Source organism: Corylus avellana, chromosome 4 (assembly GCF_965113065.1).
Source record: "Corylus avellana chromosome 4, dhCorAvel1.hap1.2, whole genome shotgun sequence".
In the NCBI taxonomy this organism is placed as follows: Eukaryota; Viridiplantae; Streptophyta; class Magnoliopsida; order Fagales; family Betulaceae; genus Corylus; species Corylus avellana.
The window spans coordinates 13,214,889-13,236,730 of NC_142493.1; the positions used below are offsets into that span (position 1 = coordinate 13,214,889).

The following is a 21,842-nucleotide window of genomic DNA, read 5'->3' on the forward strand; positions in this document are numbered from 1 at the left end:
AATTGAGTGCATATTTCTTCCACCATACAAATAACTAATTGGGTGCGTGATGTATTTCGCAGGTTGATATGAATACTCAAGAGAAGACAAGAGCACGGAGGGCACAATCTTTAGAGAGGCAGATTACGGGTGAACATGGGTCGAGATCGTACGACCTTACTAACAATGAGATGCAAGAAGTTGCTATGCTGATGAGGCAGCAACCAGGGTATCGATTGGTACTTCCAGAGCATGTGGAAGGTTGGACCCCTGCGAGAAACGATTATATCTTCAACATTGAAGATATTCTCGGCTCTTCAAGTGACGTAGACCCGTCTTTCTATGACCCATCTCGTTCGACAGACCTTACCCAACTAGGGTATCGATATGAGCCTACACCTTGCGACTAGGGCGAATCCTCGCGTATGCCATCCCCGCCGATGTCATTGACCCAACTGGGTATATTGCTGCACGGCTATTTCGATCGGCCACCACACAGAAGTGCACATGTGGATGATAGTGAGGCACAGGCCGAGGATGACCTAGATGATGGGACAGGTGACGCGCACGGTTTGCAGTCCGATGACCCTGCTTGACGAGTATTGGGTGTTGACCAGGTTCAGACAATAGGTATGTATGTATGCTAGTATATACGTATATATTTATGCATATTCTACATGTAGGAAGTACTTAAATTCAAATAATATCGACAGTCATTTGTATGTTAAACATCAATGCAGATGTTGACGATAAATTTAAAGTATTGACCGTAACTGACTCGCACAAGTTGTTGGACATCCCCGACGGGAAAAAGATCGTACTAGAGTATAATGGCGTGTGGTAGCCCGTAGGATGAAGCGGAAGAAAATTTAGATGGATGACGAGCAAGATTGTCAAAAGTGGGGCTTTTGTCAAGATATCCGATGACTGGAAGAAGGTACCAGAAAATACGAAGGAGAATTTATAGGGCTCATTGATGGTATGTGTAGATTAGATGTTCTTAATTTATGTTATGTAGCATTTGTATTTCATTTTGTAAAATGATTATCTGATGTTGAAAATATAATTTAGGGTCCATAATTTCTCAATTTTTAACTAATGCAAAAGCACTTCTACATCTTGCCTGGGTCAGATATGGCTGCAATAAAAATGGATGTGTTCAAAGACATGGGCAAGAGGCTAAAGCTTTGGAGACACAAGTTAAAAGATAAACTCAATATTCAGCACGATGATACTCCTACGACAGTGAGAGCGAGGATGGGGCAAACCCTTGGAAAGTACAACCCAGTCGAAGTGGAAATATTGTTGGAGAAATGGCATGATCCTGATAATTAAGTAGGTCACGAGTTTAATTTTATTTGTGTAGTTTCAATAATTGTAATTGTTTGATGGCTCACATATTAATAACGTATATATGTTGTGTACGTAGGACTATGCTCAGCATATGAGAGACATACGAGCATTGAATAAAACATTGTAAAGGGTTTGATAGATTAGGAGGTATTTTTTAGGTATCCTCTGTATATGGAGGATTGGAGAAGATGATAATCGCTGAAAATACGTTGAAATAGATACTAAAAAAAGGGAGCTCTTCGAGAGGCTCAATCTCCTAGGTTACGATTCATCAGATAATTCCAAAGCATAAATCTCTTACCCAATGGCTTCCCCTAATATAGGCTCAATTATGTTAGAATATTCTTACAGAATTGCAGCTTTCTCGCCATACAGCTGGCCTCCCAAAACGCAACATAAACAAGCAAAACGCAACAATACAAGGAAATGCTAAATGCAAGAAAAAGATACATGTTGTTCACAATTACCTACCTAAATTAATAGGCAAATAATTGAATGTTTTACCCGCAAGTGCACGAGGTCAACATAGTAGTATAGGGTGCAAATACGGGGTCATTCCCACGAGGATTGCCGAATCTTGTCTTAAAATCAATTCTCAAAGTAAAATAAAGCAAGAGATTGGATTTAAATTGATAATGATGAAAAGGTAGGGCTTTGATATCCACCACTAATTATATTAAGCTAATATATCAGTATGCCAATGTTTTGATCATGTTATGTCTATCAACAGTTTGTCAACCTAAGGGCATGGGTGTATATTCCTTAAGCTATAGATTTTCCTAAGCAACGAGTTAGGCATGGGTGTATACTCTAACTCTTTTCTTTCCTAAAGGATTTAGCATGGTGTATACTAAGTTGTTCTCTAGGAAAGCATACATTATGTGGAAATCGGCAAACACATGAGGCCTAGGGCATGGGTGTATACTCCCGATTCCCCATGTTTATTAACCCAAAAACCCGGAGTGGATTACTTTTGTTACTTATGTTAAACCCAGGACTCGGTCATCCAAATTGATTCAACTAACTAGTCCATACCACATGCACATGTTGATCAGGCACATACATATAAGGAATTCATGAAACTAGGTATTAATCAAGTTAGATATCATAACAAGATCATCACAAAGGCGCCAATATTGAATATTAACAAAACATAACTAGGGCTTCAATCTAGCCCTACTAATTAAATTAGTTACACAGAAAGTTGATGTTAAACATCTTCATAAAATAAAAGAAAAGAAAGGAAAAGAATAAACCCGAAACTTGAACTTGAAGAGCTCCAATTCTTCTCCTTACAAGCATACCTATTCTAGAGGCTTAAGGATCTATTTATAGGTTTTAGAAGTCCTTGACAAACTAGTAAACCTAGGAATTTCGTGGGGTTTCAAAATCTACTACAATTGGGAGTTGGAAAACCCTAATATGGAAATATTAGCATTCTAGCCGCCATTTGATATGTCCTTTGCGCACGGGTGCGATCGATCCCAACCCGTGTGCGCTCGATCGCAGGTCTGCGATCGAGCCTCTTCTATTATGCGCTCGAGCGCTCGTGGCCTGCTTCATGCTTTGTCTTCTCTGGTACTGCGCTCGATCGCAGGGAACCTATGATCGATTTCAGTGTCAGGGGCTCCCATTTTTTCCATCTTCTCTCTTTGAGCCCAAATCTTCCAGATTTACTTCATTTTCTTCCAAAAGCCTGCAAAAGTATTTAAAACACAAAAAGGAATTAAAATGGCCTAATTAACTAAAACCAAATGATTAAAACATGTAAGTTAAGGGCTGAAAATATGAATATTTTAGCACTTAACACACCCCCAAACTTGCATATTGCTAGTCCCTTAGCAATACAAAACTAACAGCAAAAGTGAAAAGCAGAGAACAAAAAGATAAATCCATCTTTCGTGGGATGTACGATTGCATTTAGCATATGCAACACGCCTTTTAATCCTCTTGGAATTCCCTAGAGGACGAGTGAAGTCTCGTGAGGATTTTCCAGAAATGTTACCCACAAACATTATGCACAGTTCATGTTATCCCAGAAATTAAAGTATCACTTCAAGATTATGATTTTCATTCATAAGCAAGCTTAAAAAGATGAACTCCATCTTCACAATGAATTGTAACCTCAAAGTGTAATTACTTACAAAGGACATACTAAATCATCACAAGTTTGAAATTTGTGTACAGTGAATTAGTACAAAATTATGAAGCTTCCAAATCTTTCCAACTGTAATGTCTCCATCTCTCAAAATTCATTGAAATTCCTATTAGAATAAACAACCATGGCATATTTCTTTTTCTCTTTTTTTTTTTTTGGGTCCCGTTGTGCAATGCTTGGTTCCTTTAAGCTTTCTAATTGACCCTTGTAGCAAGTGTTAAGTCAATGACTCCCAAACTAGATGGTTTTAGGGCATTAGGTGTAGAGACACCCCTAAGGACCTACTAACTCGAGTCAAAAAGGCTACAGAACCAAACTAACCATGACATTGATCAAATAAACATTTTTCACCTTTTGACGTGAACACTCAATGCTTTGAGGCAAGAGGTCCAGTTACTCAGTGAAAAGCCATCAATGATCATTTATTTCACTTCTTTTTTTTTTTCAACATACATGCCACAGTGTCATCTAATAAGTCATCAAATTTCATCCAAGATGCAGAAACACACATATCAGACCTCATGTCATACTTCACAAATTATGTGCTAATGTTCTTGTGTGATCAGATCAAACATGTAATTTTTCAACTGTCCTCAACAAGTAACCAAACTAACAGATTCGCTCATCAGATCATGTGTTCAAAATTTTAAGCTCATTGATGAATTCAAGCCACAATTCTTTCAGATTAACTTAAAATTTTAGGGAAAACATGAACATGCATAATTTTTTTTTTTTTTTTTTTTTTTTCAAATAAACAAACAACACACAAAACAAATAATATGAAATCGGGACAAAGTGTGTGTAAACAACATGTGTGCCCATACCCCCAAACTTAAATGACACATTGTCTCCAATGTGTCTAAGTAAAGGAAAGAGTGTACCTGGGAGATGGTCGACATGATCTTGGAAAGCAGGGCTCATAGCACACCCCCGAACTTGAAGTGAAGCACACTTGTCCCTACAAAATACGAAAACACACAAACAAGTAAAAAGAAACAAAACTAAAGATAAAAATAAATAAATAAAAAAAAAAAAAAACTTAAAACACATTTAAACAAAACAAAAGAAAAGGATAAACTATGGGGTGCCTCCCATGAGCACTAAGTTTTACATCTTCAGACGGTGGTCCCTGCTCAGTGCTGTCCAGAAGTAGATGCTCCAGATGGTGATGGTAAACGGTTAAGTATGGACCGCATCAATTCTTCAAAGGCAGCTAATCGTTGATCCATTAGTGCTTTATCTTCCCGAGCTTCCCTTATTTGATCAGCCAATTCTCTTCGAAGACCCGCCATCTCTTCACTAAGGGAACAATACTGTGCTGCTCAAAAAATGATCGGGGCCTCCTCCTCCTCTGCTGTTGCTGCTGGCTCAGCTGCCGGTTCATCTTCGGCCATTGGCTCGGCCTCACTCTCTTCTTCACCAGCTGCAGATGCTGGGGGTACCCGGGGCATATGGGAGCAGCTCTTGTTCCATTGAAGAATGCCAAATATTGGGGTAATAGTGACTGGCTAGTCAGCTGCGGTGCCCTTGATGCCCTTTTTCCAAAGAATATACGTGATTAGGTATGGGAAGGCAACCTCCATGAGTAAGTGGACTCCGCTCCTCCAATGTGCACTCCACTCTAGAATTTATGAATTTGGTTTCAAATAATGTCGGGAATGGAGTACCAGGCATCCTTGTGGAAGGTGTAGAGGGTCTGGAGAAATTGATCATGCCTCTGAGTTTTGTGTCCCAATGGGAAAGCATTGCGGTGCAGGATTGAGTCCACAAACCAAAGCCTTTGAGGTAACTTGGATCGGCTGCAGGCATTAGGGTGGGCATCGGCATATTTCCTTTGGCACATGTCCTCAATGATCTCCGCCACATAGTATCGGGGCAGTTGCTCAGCAAGATGTGCGGTTTTTGGAGGATGCTCATCATTGCATTGAAGAGCAGCGGCAATGTCGTCCCGTGTCACATCAACAACTTGGCCTTGCACCTTGGAAGAGAGAGCAGCCGGCCTGTCGCAATCATAAGATAAGCGGGCATAGAACTCGACCACCAGCTTTCAGTAGGCAGTGGAGGTGACCGGTTTGAACAGCTCTTGAGGCCCCTTCGCTTGAACTCGGTGACCGGCTATTAAGTCACCTCAAGATTTTGGAAGTCTTCGCGAACGGCGAAGGTGGTCTCAAATAGTAGCTCATGCTCTTCAAAAGTGGGTGGGGAAGAAATAGCCTGGGCCTTAGACCCCCGGGAGGATGAAGCACGGGTTCTTGGCATTTTGTGCTTGATTGGGGACTTTTGTCAAACACCTTGTGTGCGCTAGAGATGGTCAACTTTGCAATACAAGGCAACACCGCTCAAAACCCCCTGCAAAAGAAGAAATCCCAACCACAAAAGGCAATGTGGGTGGATGAACACCCACAATTGCAAAAAGAAGGAAAAAAAAAAAATTGAGATTGAGGGTTAATTGGAGTTGGGTTGTTGATGGGAAGGTGTGCGTGAGATGTGATGAGGATGGTTGAAGTGGTGGAAAATGGTGGAGGTGTGGTAGTAGTGGAGGTGGCCGGAGTTGGGTGCTTGGAGAACTTGTATGGCGCCGTGAGAGTGTGGGGGAGAATAGGGGAAAAGTGACCTAAAATAGGTCACGTGCCTTTCTGTCCGAGTGCGCTCGATCGCACACATGGTGCGCTCGATCTCATTCTGCCAGGGGTGTGCGTGTGTGGGTGATGTGCGCTCGATCACACCCAAGGTGCGTTCGATTGCACTAACAGAAAGTTTAAGGCCATCATTCGGTTACTACGCTCGATTGCATACTTGTTACGATCGATCGTAGTAACAGAATGTCAAAAATAATTTTTTTTTTTTTTGAATGCATAATGTACAATAATGAAAAAGAAACACACAGGAGAAGTGAGATACATATAAAGTAAAGAAATTGATATGAAGAAAAACAAGAGGAAAAAAGTGTACCGCCTTCAGTGGTCTCGATACCACTGTTTTGAGTAGATGCCCTTGAGCTCCTGGATTGCTCAACCGCTTCTACTGGTGACTGTAATGTCTCTAGTGTGGAGAGCTGCACTTGAGCTCTACAGAATGTGGCTCAAGTGCCCTTGGTGGTGCAGGAATAGGACCTTCTTGATAGGTTGACAATTTCAATTCTACATAGGACACCTTCTTGATATGCTTTCTATGGTAGTGGTCATTGGTCTTTTCTTGTGGAGCTTATTGTCGTCCCATTCATCCAGCTGCAGCTTTCTTTTGGTACTTGGGTATGGTGGACTGGCTTGAAGAGGTAGCTTTGCTCCACTGATATCCTTAGCAACATATACACAAACTGGCCCAGTCTCCTGACTTGTGGACTCATGAGTGAGGGTGGCCTCCAATGGATCTTTCTGTGGATTCTGCAAAACTGGCTCACTAACACTTTGGATTATACAAGCATCAAAACATTCTAAATCATCATGAGGTAACTTCATTGCATCAAATATTTTAAATTCTATTGTCTCACCATTCACCTTCATACTTACTGTACCCTTTTTCACACCTATTGTAGTATCAGCAGTTCTCATAAAGGGTCTTCCTAAGATGATAGGCAAGGGTGATGGCATAGGTGATTCTTCCACATCTAACACAATGAAGTCGGCAGGTAAAATAAATGTACCTACCTTTACCAACATATCCTCAAGTATACCTCTTGGTCTTTTGATGCTTCTGTCTGCCAATTGCAAGGTAACAGAGGTTGGTTGAAGCTCTCCCAAACCCAACTTTTCATATACCATGTAAGGCAGCAAATTGACCCCTACTCCCAGATCCAGCAATGCATGCTCAAAAAGGTGGTCTCCTATCCTGCAAGGAATGGTAAAACTCCCAGATCTGTTAGCTTAGGTGGTAATTTTCTCAATAAAACTGCACTTACCTCTTCTGTTAGGGCCACAATCTCATGCTCCTGAAATCTCCTTTTGTTAGTGCAACAATCCTTTAAAAATTTGGCATAAGAAGGAATTTGTTTAATTGCATCTAACAAGGGAATATTGATTTCTACTTTCCTCAAAGTCTCAAAAATATTCATGAGTTGCTTTTCTTTCTTTGGTTTGACTAACCTTTGAGGAAAGGGAGGTGCATTTACCTTATCCATTTTGTTTACCTTAGAAGTTGATGGTTCATCTTGAGTTGCTTGAGGTGGCTCTTCAGTTCCAATGACTTTGCCATTCCTGAAAACTGTGACTGCTTTGAGCTGCTGGTGACTCCCTGGGTTAGGTATTGTTTGAGCTAGAAATTCTCCCTGCTTCCTCTCACTCAGCTCCTTTGCTATCTGCCCCATTTGCACTTCCAATCTTTGAATGGCTTGATCAGTCTTTATATTGAATTGTTTCTGATCAGCTGAGAATTTCTATTGTGAGGTCACCAGGTTGTGTATCATATTCTCTAGTTGATTCAATTTTGACTCTTGAGTTGGTTGGCTTGCTTGTTGGGGCCCCTTCAGCTGTCCTTGATTGTTACTCCAAGAGAAATTGGGATGGTTGCGCCATCCTGGATTATAAGTGTTGGAGTATGAATTGTTCCTGTGGGGGTAATTGTTTTGTTCCACATAATTCACCTCTTCTTGCTCTGCAAATGGAGATAAAGGACACGTCTCAGTGGTGTGATCTAAATGGGAACAAATAGCACATACCTGGATTGGTGTGTCCTGTTGCAGAGGTGAAATTTTCTGAGCAGTCATGGCCTTGACAATCATGTCCAACTTCTTTTCCACAGCAGCCATATGATTTGGAGATCCCCCATTAATGTTTACTTCATACATGCCCTTGCTCTTGACTCCTCTCCTTCCTCTAGAGCAGAATTGTTGGGAATGCTCACTTAATGTTTCAAATAGCTCCATTGCTTCCTCATTACTCTTCTCCATAAGTGCTGCTCCACAAGCTGAATCAACCATCCCTTTGTTAGTATCATCTAAACCTTCATAGAAAATGTGTACCTGATCATCTTGAGGGATGTTGAGCTGTGGACACTTTAGGAGCAATGAATTGAAGTGATCCCATGCCTCAAAGAACAGATCCCCATCTCGTTGTTGGAACATTTAAAGTTCCCTTTTAAGTTGTCTTGTCTTTTGAGCTGGGAAAAACTTTTTCAGAAACTTGGTGGCTAATTCTTCCCAAGTATGGATAGAATCTACAGGCAAAGAATTATACAACAATTTAGAATTATCTTTCAAAGAGAAAGGAAAGAGGACTAACTTGAGTCTTTTTGGAGTTAGGCCTTGGACATGCTGCAACTTGCATAAATCAAAGAATTCTTGAAGATGCAAGTTGGGATCCTCAGTAGCTGTGCCTCTGAAGTGATTCAATGCATTAAGGATTTGAGGAGAAATATAATAGCTACCTTCCACCTCCGGTTGATATGCTATGCATGAGGGTTGATGGAGGTTTGCTAGAATGAATGCCTGCTTCATCGGTCTCCGCACCGGTGGTGGATTTGCCTCTAATGGTCTTGGCCCAATTGGATTCTCTTGCAAATCTTCCATCTCAATTTCTTCCTCTTCTTCTTTGTCTCTAGGTCATTGTTGAATTGTCTACTCAATTTCAGGATCGAGTGGAATGATGGTTGAGTCTTGAGATTGACGACCTTGCAACAATTGAATTGCTTCTTCAGTTAGGCAGCTTCAGTGCTGCTGGTCCAGATGCTCCCTGGAACTGCGCTTGATCGCAGGTTGGTGCGCTCGATCGCACTTTTCTGACGTTCGATCGCAATCACAGAATGCTAGTCCGCAACCTGAAATAGAAAACATAAAGAAATTAAGAATCAACAAAAAATGTTTTTGACAAAAACAAAATTGAAAATTAAAAATTAAAATAACACAACTAAATGAAAATAATTTTAAACAAAATTCACCGCAATCCCCGGCAACAACGCCAAAAACTTGTTGTTCACAATTACCTACCGAAATTAATAGGCAAATAACTGGATGTTTTACCCGCAAGTGCACGAGGTCAACATAGTAGTATAGTGTGCAAATACAGGGTCATTCCCACGAGGATTGCTGAATCTTGTCTAAAAATCAATTCCCAAAGTATAATAAAGCAAGAGATTGGATTTAAATTGATAATGATAAAAAGGTAGGGCTTTGATATCCACCACTAATTATATTAAGCTAATATATCAATATGCCAATGTTTTGATCATGTTATGTCTATCTAATGTTTGTCAACCTAAGGGCATGGGTGTATACTCCTTAAGCTATAGATTTCCTTAAGCAATGAGTTAGGCATGGGTGTATACTCTAACTCTTTTCTTCCCTAAAGGATTTAGCATGGTGTATACTAAATTGTTCTCTAGGAAAGCATACATTTTGTGGAAATCGACAAACACATGAGGCCTAGGGCATGGGTGTATACTCCCGGTTCCCCATGTTGATTAACCCAAGAACCCGGAGTAGATTACTTTTGTTACTTATGTTAAACCCAGGACTCGGTCATCCAAATTGATTTAACTAACTAGTCCATACCACATGCACATGTTGATCATGCACATACATATGAGGAATTCATGAAACTAGGTATTAATCAAGTTAGATATCATAACAAGATCATCACAAAGGTGCCAATATTGAATATTAACAAAACATAACTAGGGCTTCAATCTAGCCCTACTAATTAAATTAGTTACATATAAAGTTGATGTTAAACATCTTCATAAAATAAAAGAAAAGAAAGGAAAAGAATAAACCCGAAACTTGAACTTGAAGAGCTCCAATTCTTCTCCTTACAAGCATACCTATTCTAGAGGCTTAAGGGTGTATTTATAGGCTTTAAAAGTTCTTGACAAACTAGTAAACCTAGGAATTTCGTAGGGTTTCAAAACCTATTACAATTGGAGTTGGAAAACCCTAATATGGAAATATTAGCATTCTGGCCACCACTTGATATGTCCTCTGCGCACGGGTGCGATCGATTGCAACCCGTGTGCGCTCGATTGCAGGTATGCAATCGAGCCTCTTCTGTCATGCGCTCGAGCATTCATGGCCTGCTTCATGCTTTGTCATCTTTTGTACTACACTCAATCACATGGAACCTATGATCGATCGCAGTGTCAGGGGCTCCCACTTTTCCCATCTTCTCTCTTTGAGCCCAAATCTTCCAGATTTACTTAATTTTCTTCCAAAAGCCTACAAAAGTATGGAAAACACAAAAAGGAATTAAAATGGCCTAATTAACTAAAACCAAATGATTAAAACATGTAAGTTAATGGTTGAAAATATGAATATTTTAGCACTTAACAGTACAAAATGCAAGACAAAAAGTGAAAAGCAGTTCTTCTAGATTATTCCGCTATGGCCTTCAGATATAGTCATGTGCTACCCACACAGTGAATGAATAATCAGCCCCTGCCATAGATAAGCCCGTAACATGGTCTTCCCTTCAAAGCGCCTTGCCCACAAGGTGCAGATATTGAAGCTGCAGCTCTCAAAGAATCTCTTAGGTATCATCTTCTGCAGGAGCACCTTTCCACCTAACCAAGACTTCAGTTACTGCTCTACCTCTCTTCTTGGACAATCATTTGTTTGCCAAGGTTTCAGGTTCAGGTTTAATCTCTCCCATGTGATCTACCGGAGGCAACATTGGTAAAGGAGAAATTTGTTGACCCAACTTGGGCTTCAAACATGAAACATGGAATACAGGGTGGATTCGGGCTTCAAAAGGAAGATACAGCTTGTAAGTAACCGATCCGATGCGCTTAAGGATTTGGAATGGTCCAAAAAATCTCGAAGAGAGTTTTAGGTTCTTGCGCATAGCTATGGTCTTCTATCGGTATGGTTGTAGGCGGAGATAAACCCAATCACCCTCGTTGAATTCTCTCTCTGTACGATGCTTATCGGCCTGTATCTTCATACGGTTTTGAGCTTGTTGGAGATGTTCTTTAAGAAGGGTGATTACTTTGGTGCGGTCCCTTAATTGCGAATCCACAGCAAGGTTAGTAGATGTTCCTGGAACATAGGACAGCAATGAAGGTGAATGGTGATTAATGTTGTACCACCATTCTGCCATAGGTAACCAATTGCTCCATTCCTTAGGCTTAGCCCCAGCATAGCATCGAAGATAAGTCTCAAGGCATTTGTTTAAAGCCTCGGTTTGTCCATCTGATTGGGGATGGTAGGCCGAGCTAAGAGCAAGGGAGATACCTTGGAGTTTAAACAGCTTCCTCCAGAATGAGTTGGTAAACACAGGGTCACGGTCTGTGACAATTGTCTCAGGCATTCCATGTAACTTTAGGACATTAACCAAGAAATTTTGGGCCACTTTTGCTGCTATACATGGGTGGGACAAGGGCAGGAAATGGCCATACTTATTGAATCTATCCACCACCACTAAGATGACCGTCAAACCTTGAGAAGAAGGTAGGCCTTTGATAAAATCCATGGAGAAGTCCGACCAAGCCCGAGTTGGTATAGGTAAGGGCTATAACAACCCAGCTGGATGGGTAGTTTCATGCTTGTTTTCTTCACATACAGAACACTCCTTCACAAGCCTCTTGATATCCTTGCGCATCCTCGTCCAATAAATGTCTGCTTTGGCTCGGTGTATGGTCTTGTGATAGCCAGAATGGCCTGCTGTAGGATTGGAGTGAATATATTCCAAGAGCTGTTTCTGGAAAGCTGAGTTCTGGACCACCCAGATTCTGCCCTTTTTTAAGATCAACCCTTGCTGAAAAACAAAGCCTTTAGGTACATTCAGCCCTTGCTAAAGTTTTAGCAATAATTCCTTAGAATCCGGATTGTGTAAATATGAAGCTTTCAAGTCCTCTATCCAATCTGGTGTAGGAAAGGAAATCAAGGAAATACTCAAGGTATCGGATTCAGGAAAGTCTTTGAACTTCTGCGATAGAGCATCCGCCACTCTGTTTTCCTTCCTTTTCTTATACTCGATTACAAAATCATAGCCAAGTAATTTTGAAATCCAGCATTGTTGCGAAACTGTTCCAGCCCTTTGCTCCAGCAAAAACTTAAGTGCTTGTTGATCGATTTTCACCTTGAAGGACTAGCCAAGCAAATAAGGCCTCCATTTTTGCACCACAATCACCAAGGATAGTAATTCTTTCTCATATGTAGACAAGACGTTCGAGCGCACCCCACTTGAGCTCAAGCGCACTCGAGCACAAGGTAGCAAGGCGAGCGCACCTACGCTCGATCCACTCTGCGCCTGCGCTCAAGCGTACCAGCAGCACACCCAGCGCTCATCTGCGCTCGATCTCACCTCACCTGCGCTCAAGCGCAACTCCGCATACTGCACCAAAACGGGCCAACACCTTAAATTTTGCCAAACTTATGTCTGGTCCATTTTGTGAGTTTTTGTTTTTAATTTTTGGTATTCTTGTTTATTTTATGTTCTAAAAAAAAATTGGTTACTGTTTTATGTGGGGCATGCTAAATAGTGAGGGTGAAGTATAAATTTTCCATTTGGTAATTTTTATGCTTCTCATAGTGGTAGGATGCCAAATCCTACCAACTACCCTCAGAATTTTCACCTACATAGACCATGTTCATACTGCTCCAACCCTTATCATAGTTTAAGTAATTGTCCATCTTGGGGACAATTTTTCAATTTTTCACATGAGCAAATGAACACCAACTTCTCCAATCCGGGGTCTAAATCAAATTTCAATTTCTACACCCCAGACTGGAGCAACTATTCTGATTTCTCGTGGCAAGCTCATGCTACGGGAAATTATGCACCCCAATCCTATGAACTGCACCATCCTGAAAATCTGCAGTTCAATAGCCATTCTTCCATGCCTTCACCTTGCAATTACCTTAAGAATCATTAGTGCAACATTTTCCAACTGCTCATGTCAATGACTTAGAGGAGAGAGTGAACCATGGCAGCTAGGCGTGCCCATACCCAGCCTTCTCACACTCACACACCTCATAAGTCATGTTCATATTGTTATCATCCTTCTCACCAGATAGATGATTGCCCATTCATTAACCATTACATGACTGATGAGGATGATGCTAACAAGTCTTCACATAAGCATGTTCAAACCACCGCCATACTTGGGAGTGAGGAAGTTGTCAAGGAGACAGTTAATGAGCTAAGTCGTGAAGATCCTTTGGAAGCATGCCTTGCTCAATTTGGAGATGATTTAGATTTGGATAAGTTACTCCAGCAAGCAGATGGAATATTGGACCCTACTCCTAAGGTGCGAATTGAGAATGGGAAAACCACTGAGATATCAATCCATATCCCATCTTCATTAGCAGCGGAGCCTCTCACTGTTGATATGCACGAGGAGGAAGAAGATGAGCAAATTGAGCTCCCAAGTTTGTCCAATGACAAGGAAGTGAGTACTGAAGCTCATTCCTTCGTCACAATCCCTTTTAAGACATTTCATGAACCTCAAGCGTCATTTATTCAATGTCTCAAAGAGCCATCTTATGCCAAGACTCTCAATGATCTATGCAAACAAGCAAGCAAACCTAAGAACCATCGTCCCAAGAAGATCCTTATAAGCAACAAGGTTGGCTACTTAAGATGGCGGAACATCCTTCTAGAGGGATATCAAATTCTGAAAAAGAAAACGTGGAAGGGATTGGTTGGACACCCAAATGATCGGGGAAAGTGTGGTATTCTTTTTTTTTTTTTTTTTTTTTTTCCGCACTTTAGTTTTGAGTTCTTTTTCTTTTGTCATTTTATTTCGTGTCATTTTATTTTTTGTATCTAACAGAAATTAATCTTTTGATGTTTGCTCCTGTGAGAAAATATTGCTGTTAGATTTTGACAGGTGTTTTGGTGTTCAAGTTTGGGGGACGCCCTGGCCTCTGCAAACTCTGGAGCCTTTTTGACTTGAGTAATTAAGCCCTTAAGGATGTTTTCACATCTAGTGCCCTAGAACCATCTAGTTTGGGAGTCACTGGCCAAATACTCATTACATAGGTCAATTAAAAAGCTTAAAGGAGCTAAGCATTGCACAGCTTACACAAAAAAAAAAAAAAAAATGCATATCTTTCCTTGGTTATTTCATTTGATAGGAATTCCAACGAATTTTGAGGTATTTATCTTGAGAGTAAATTGAAGCCTCATGACTGTATGCTAATTTCACTTTGCACCTATCTAAGCCTGTCTATTTATATGTTCTTTGATTGTGGATTCCATGATTGTGATGATTGTGTTTGTCTTGTTAAAATGTGCTCATGAATGAGAACCATGGTTTGTGTGAAACTTTATTGTTTTCAATGACATAGCACTGACAATGTTTGTGGTATCATTCCTGTTAAACCTTCACGAGACTTCACTCGTCCACTAGGGATGCCTAGGGGTTTAAAAGGCTTGTTGCATATGCAAAATGCAATCGTCTCTTCCACGACAAAGGATTTATGTTTTTTGCTTTCATTTTGTTTTTTGTTTTATTTTGCTAAGGGACTAGCAAAATATAAGTTTGGGAGTATTTGATGTGTGCCAAATATTACACATTTGGACTCTTTAATTTACATTTGTAAATCCTTTAGCTGTGTTATAATCTGATGTTTTGTGTTAGTTCTTTGTTTTTAGTATTTTGTAGGTTGCTAAGGGAAAATTGCGCCTTTAAATAAAAAAAAATGCAACTCATTTCATTAATTTTGGGGCTTAAAACACTTCAGGTAGCATTGGCAGCAAATTTGGATCGAGCGATGATTCGCACCCGATGAGTCTCACTAAAAAGGCCATATCTAGAGTTCTAGAGTCAGATTGAAGCGATTTTGTTGTCATTGGAAAGCTAACTCAAAGATTTACAAAGTCATGGTTCACAAGAGTTGGCTAATTCCAAAGGTAGTGTGCTCGAGCACACATATAGTGAGATCGAGTGCACTCATGCCCATCGAAAGTTGAAAGTACATGCTCGAGTGCAATTGAGCGCACCTAGAGTGCGATCGAGCGTACTCGGCCGACCTGGCAACGCTGAAACTCTAATCTTTCTAATTTTATATTAATGTTTTGATTAAGCAAAATTCAAGTTTTCCTCTTTCAATTATGAAAAGTAAATTTTATAATACTTATGAAAAGTACGATTATAATATTTTTAAATTTTGTAATTAAATTGTAATGAAGAATCCTGCGCAATGTGCGAGTTATAAGCTAGTTTCCATAAAACAAATGACTTCCACACCAAGTAAGAAAAAACCATTAGCGGTTTTCTCTTCTCAAAACAATAATATATATTAACCAACCACCAATCCAAACAGAAAACTCTCGTAGAACACATTTTTTTTAAAAAGAAAAAACCCTCCAAAGCATTTCAAATCAACAGGCCAGTGTTGCTTTGATGGAGGGAAGAAAACTTAAGAAAAAGAAGTCTTCTTCTGTTTGTAGTTGATGGCACAGACAATATAGACCAAGAGGTTTAAGAAGCTGAGGCCAGCTAATAGCCAGAAAAAATAATCAATATGGCCCTCATTCAGGTTATTTGGTATCCATCCAACCCTCCCACCCTTTGTGGTGTAAGAAGTTACAACAGTAAGAATCAAAGAGCTCAGATAATTCCCCAGTGAATTTGTCAGAAGTGACAATGCACTGCATAGACTCCGCATGGCATCTGGGGCGTGCTCATAGAAGAACTCATGCTGCCCAATGAATGTGAACACCTCTGCAGCACCCAACAAGAAGTATTGGGGTACTTGCCAAAAGATGCTAAATGGTAGAGTAGTCTTTTTGTGAATCAAACCAAGCTCTCTTGCAAGACGTAATCTCTTAATCTCTACAATGGCAGCAGCTGTCATGCTTAGGATGGAAATGAAGAGCCCAATTCCCATCCGCTGCAGCTCAGAGATGCCCTTCTGCTTTCCTGTAAACTTCCTTGCTATTGGGACAAGTACTCTGTCGTAGATGGGGATCCAAATAATGATACTGATGATGGCAAAGATTGATAAAGAGGCTGGAGGAATGTTGAAATGTGAGCCCATGGCTTTGTCCATCGTCTTCCCTTGTTCAACAAACAATGTAGACATTTGGGCATAAACAGCAGAAAACACTATTCCTGTTGACCAGATTGGAAACATGCGGGTCAGGATTTTCAATTCCTCCACCTGTGTCACAGTGCAAAGCCTCCATGGACTGGATGAGGTCGGGTCGTTCACCTCAGAAGCTGATACCACAGCTGCTTTATCAAGTAACCTACAGCAAATAAAGTCGTCAGTGATTCTTTTTTCTTTTTGTGGAAGAAAGTTTGTCCAGCAGTAATCAGAGAATGCAGCAACCCTTCATGCATTACAATTTACAATGCAAGTTGTTTGTTGGAATCTTGATAAAGAGCTTTACTATCTACCTTAGGAGATCATAAACTATGAAAAAAAGTTCTAGTGTTTAATAGAGACAATAGCCGAATGACACCTCATAATGTTTTTGTGTGATATGTCTAATTGAACGAGCTTCTTGTAATAACCAAACAAACCAATAAAGGCACTGCAGAAATGGTTGGCTTTAAAGAAAATAACTAAAATTCAGGGTAATGTAGAAGAAACTTACTTCAGTCCATCACTGTGCTCCAGTTTACGACTTCCTTTAATTGCAGAGCTTTCGTTTTGCGTTTCATACAGGAGACTAGCATCCTTGGGGACCTTCAGATTCCACTTATGGAAGGATGCAACCAAAACCTGGCAAATTCTTTTTAGAGGGCTTCCCCCTGGCTTTTGAAATCTATAGAAGGGAGTTCCTGAAAAGAAACTTGCAATAGCAATGGCCATACATGCTGCAGGAATGCCAAAACCTATACCCCAACCAGCATTGTCTTGAACCCACACCAGAAAACTACTTGCCACAAGAGAGCCTAAGTTGTTAGAAAAGTAAAACCAGTTGAAGAAGGGTCCCTTCTTTGCCTTTTCCTTGGGGTCGGTATCATCAAATTGATCAGGTCCAAAGGGCCAAATACAGGGTTTGACTCCTCCAGTCCCTAGTGCAATAAGATAGAGTCCAATGAAGAATACTGCATACTGAGGTGGAGAAGCTGAAGGGCATATAGAACCCACACAATCCACAGGCTTGAATGCAGAAACTGATGCTGAAATTGTCAAAGTACACATCCCCTATGCAAGACAAAAATCATCCAGCATTTCAACAATATACATATATAATCAATCAATGCAGATGGCTGGTACAAAATATGGTAGGCAAAAACTCACCATAGAAATGGTGAATTTAATTAGTATCCCCTCAACAAATGATGCCCAATTCATCAAATACTTAATTGAAATCTCGATACCATGTTAAATAACTATTTATCCCAAAACTTTACTTAAGCTAACAAAAATGGGAGAATTTAATCATTTAACAAATATTTTACCACAACCTAACTATTTGGGAGGGATAAGGTAGAGACAGTGGACTTTCCTTAAACCCTAATAGTATGAAGTTTTGATCTTAAAGGCATCATCAAAATATGAAAACCATCTGCTCCTAAACAATAATATAGGGTTCTGGAATCTTTATACTCTTGTCCCTTATAAGTAACCTAACTAAAAAGGAAGATAGATATTTTAAGGGAAGCCTGCCTCTTCCAAAAAATAGGAAATGATAGTTCATCTTATACTTACTAATAAGTAAATTGTGGAGAACACACCAATAGTCCAATATCTCCCTAAGAAAGTATCGGCAATAACACCACCAAGGAGGGGTGTAAAATAGCAAGTGCCTTGCCAATTGTTAACATTTCTTGCAGCAGAAACATTTGCTTCGTGTAGTCTGTTGGTAAGGTAATTAACAAGATTACTAGCAATCCCAAAGAATGCCAAACGTTCACAGCATCCAAAACCTGCACTTAATATTACAAACTGTCAAAAAAAAAAAAAAAAACAAAAAAACAAACTAAATAACTTATGATATGCATGAGAGCACTCAGCACTGTAAAAAGCAATTGGTCACCTAGAACAAAGGGGCATGCTTTCCACAGTCCAGTATTCCTTTTTAGAACAGGCTTTCCTTTAAAGTCAACTGAGCCATCTCCTGTGTAGAGTCCATTGCCTTCATTCTGTGAATATAATACAGTAAAACATCATATTAGGTAAGCTAACAGAAGATACTATTCCCATTATCAATTCATAAGTAAAAAAAGGAAATTGAAAACACAATTTTAACAAAGAAAACCCTTGATGAGACAAAGTAACTTGAATACAATTCTTAAGAAGGATGTGGGCCAAAAAAGTTAGAAGTTGGAAAATAACTTGTATAGCGAAGTGGGAAAATGAAAGAAACAGTTTAAGAGAACCACAAGGACGCCAATCATTCATAACAGTAGTGGCTGAAGTGGCCAAGTTCAATAATATTCTTACTTAAAGGTAACAAGACTTAAACAAGATTCTTGATTGGAGCAGTTAAAACTAAATTTGTTTCATAGAAATGACTCTGCATTTAAGTTAAGAAAAAATAACTTTTCTCACCCAATAGAAAAATAGGATGCCTTAATCCGAGCAGAATCTTGAGTTCAAATAATTAACAAGTAAATAAATTTGCTCTTACATGCATGTTCCAAAGACACGAAAATGAGAATTACACAGAACTTTGTTTATAACTAACTAGAAAAAGAAAATGACAAATATAAAGACAAAGGTACACCAACACTCTGTCAACTTCAAATAATTAATAAACTCCCATTGACCTTGAAAAGTTAAGCCAGTACAGTAGAGAGAAGATGGAAAATTTCCTCTGCCTAATACCCTAAGAATAGAACCTCTAAAACCCTGTGTTTGCATTCAGACTTTAACAATAAAATCCTAATATTTGGTATATATGAATACATAGTTCTTGAGGCTCATGAAAAATATTGTATATATGCTAACAAGTCTTTTTCTTCCTTTTCTGCAAACTTAAGGTATCATCAAAACATCCAATTCTACCTATGAGAGAGAGGAAGCACTAGTTGAGATAGTAACTCTTAACCTGTAGATGACCATTTTCCGAGAGCGATCTCCCTTCCTCCATAGAAGACATCCTTAATTGTTTCTCCTCCACTCCTTGTACTTAGAACTCAAAGAAAAAGAAGTAGACTTACCCAAGAACTTAAAAAAGGTATATATATATATATATATATATATATATATATAAGCATTGTAAGAGGCAGAAATACTTGATGATCATGAATGACTTAAGCATGCACCCAGAAACGTATGTATGTAGACAGGTATTATTCAATTCAATGAGAAGAATATTGGTAGGTTTGGCCTAACGTGCAGGAGTTACATATGAAGAGACCTCGGATCATTTCTTCCTCCTCAGGCTGCAAGCAACCCTTGTTCACGTTTGATATTCAACTTACAACATACCTTATTTCAAAAGTTATTTTCAGAATCTGGAAACAAATAAGGGAGATGGTATCTCAAAATAAGGTAGGGTACAGGAACAAGAAAGCTTGGAAGCCATGGGCAGTGGGAAAGGCTAAAAACAAAAGGAGGAAGAGGTTGGATACAACACTAAAATGCATTCTCAAAATATATATATATATATATATATATATATATATATATATATATATATATATATATATATATAATTTCAGGCGATTGACCGCGTTATTAATTTCTTCATATTTATTTATTGAATCATCTCATTTTTTATGAAACAAACGAAATGAGTATCAACTTCTTCAAGTTGATGCCCACAAAATTCAAGCAAAATTAATGTACACAATTACGAAAGGCAAAATAAAAAAAATAAAAAAATTATATTCACAAAAGAACCAAGTCCTATTTTTTTTTTTCCCTTTTCTTTTCTTTCAAATTCTGAGCAAATGTTGTTCTAATTGTTAATAATCAGACTTTTTTCGGGTTGGAAGAGACTGTCGTTGGAGCTGGGATTTTTTAGGAAGGCCATTATTGAGTAAATGCCAAAAATGTCCATAACTTCTTTCTTCAGATCTTTTGGAGTTACCAAGGCTCGACATAAATGCCATAAATGTCCGTAACCGTTTTTTTTTTTTTTTTTTCAGATCTTTGGAAAGTCCAAAGCTGGACGTAAGGATCTGTTCGAGGGTATCATTGAGAAAGTACTTCTTTTCTTTTTTTTCTTCTTGAAGGATCTTTGGGTGGCCCATGGCTATCGCTAACAGTGTTGATAAATAACAGATTATTTATCTTTAGTGGGAGTATGCATAAAACATACCTCATCAATTCATAAACAAACCAGAGAATATATATATATATATATATATATATCAAATAGAAATACACGATTGCTTAGAGAAAAAAAAAATAGAAATACACAATTGAAAAGAAAATAACCCACGAATTCTTGGGGAACAAAAAGATAACTTGTACATGAATCAAACTGATGTCATGTATGATGTGTATATATATGGAACATATATTGGCTTTGAAAATATTAGGCTTACAAACAAATTTTACAAAAAAGAAAAAAAACTTTTACAAACTGATGTGGCACAACATGATTAGTATATATATATACTAGTTGTAATTTTTTTTTGTTTTTTGACATGTCCACACAAGGAGGGGAGAAGGAGATTCGAACTAGTGACCTTCGCTTCATAAGGTGTGGTCTCCAACCGATTGAGCTATCCCTTAGAGACATATATTATTTGTAATTAGATGATGTTGCTTGACTTTGTAAGCATGTTTTATACTATCCTTTATAAAAATTTAATGGAAAATATTAGGCTTACAAATAAATTTTAAAGAAAATAAACAAATAAACAAGTAAATATCACTCTATTTCTCTCATGTGCGTGGTTCACGTGGTCATTTAGGTGTGGATCTGACCAGAATGAGAAAATCCCAAATTCTAACTGTCGTCACAATAATTGATTCTAATTCTAATAAACACTAGATGAGAGAGACATAAATAATAAACTTATATTTTTAATCTCAGAGAGTATAGAAAAATTCTCTATTCACATGAATCCTGCTGCCACAGTATGTGACTTGTCCAACGTAATATTTTATTATGTGTTAATATATTGTTGGACAATCATTATGTCTATAGGCAAATGCTTTTTTGCATTCTCTCACTCATCTCCCCACCATCTCATCTCTCTTGTATTTATTTATTTATTTGAAAAAATAAAGATGTTGAAAGAAGAAAAATGGTGATCGAGGAGATGGGTGAGAGAATGCATTGTAACATATCTCATGTCTATATGTTGTTTCCTAGGAAGCATTCCCATTTATTTGGTCTCTTTGTTGGATATTTCATTAGACAATAGAAAGGACTCCCTGTAGTTTTTTTTTTTTTGACAAAAAAATGGTAGGCTTTATTTATATTTTCCTAAAAAAAAACAGTTGTTTCTATTATGATCATGGTAGGGGGCGACAGTCTCCCTTGATGATAATAGTAGGATTAGGAGAAATAATTCAATTAGGAATAATTATATTTTGAGTAAGGTCAATTATATCTTGATA

General features: G+C 38.7%; 1 pseudogene across 1 annotated transcript; it reads right to left on the bottom strand.

Annotated features, from left to right (window-relative positions):
- Positions 1–15,656: 15,656 nt before the first annotated feature.
- Positions 15,657–19,513, bottom strand: LOC132178610 (protein NRT1/ PTR FAMILY 8.3-like; annotated as a pseudogene). Its single transcript, XR_015911873.1, has 5 exons — positions 19,372–19,513; positions 18,358–18,463; positions 18,030–18,247; positions 16,966–17,522; positions 15,657–16,614 (listed from the first exon to the last, which is right to left on the bottom strand). The product of XR_015911873.1 is annotated as a protein NRT1/ PTR FAMILY 8.3-like (transcript).
- Positions 19,514–21,842: the final 2,329 nt, after the last annotated feature.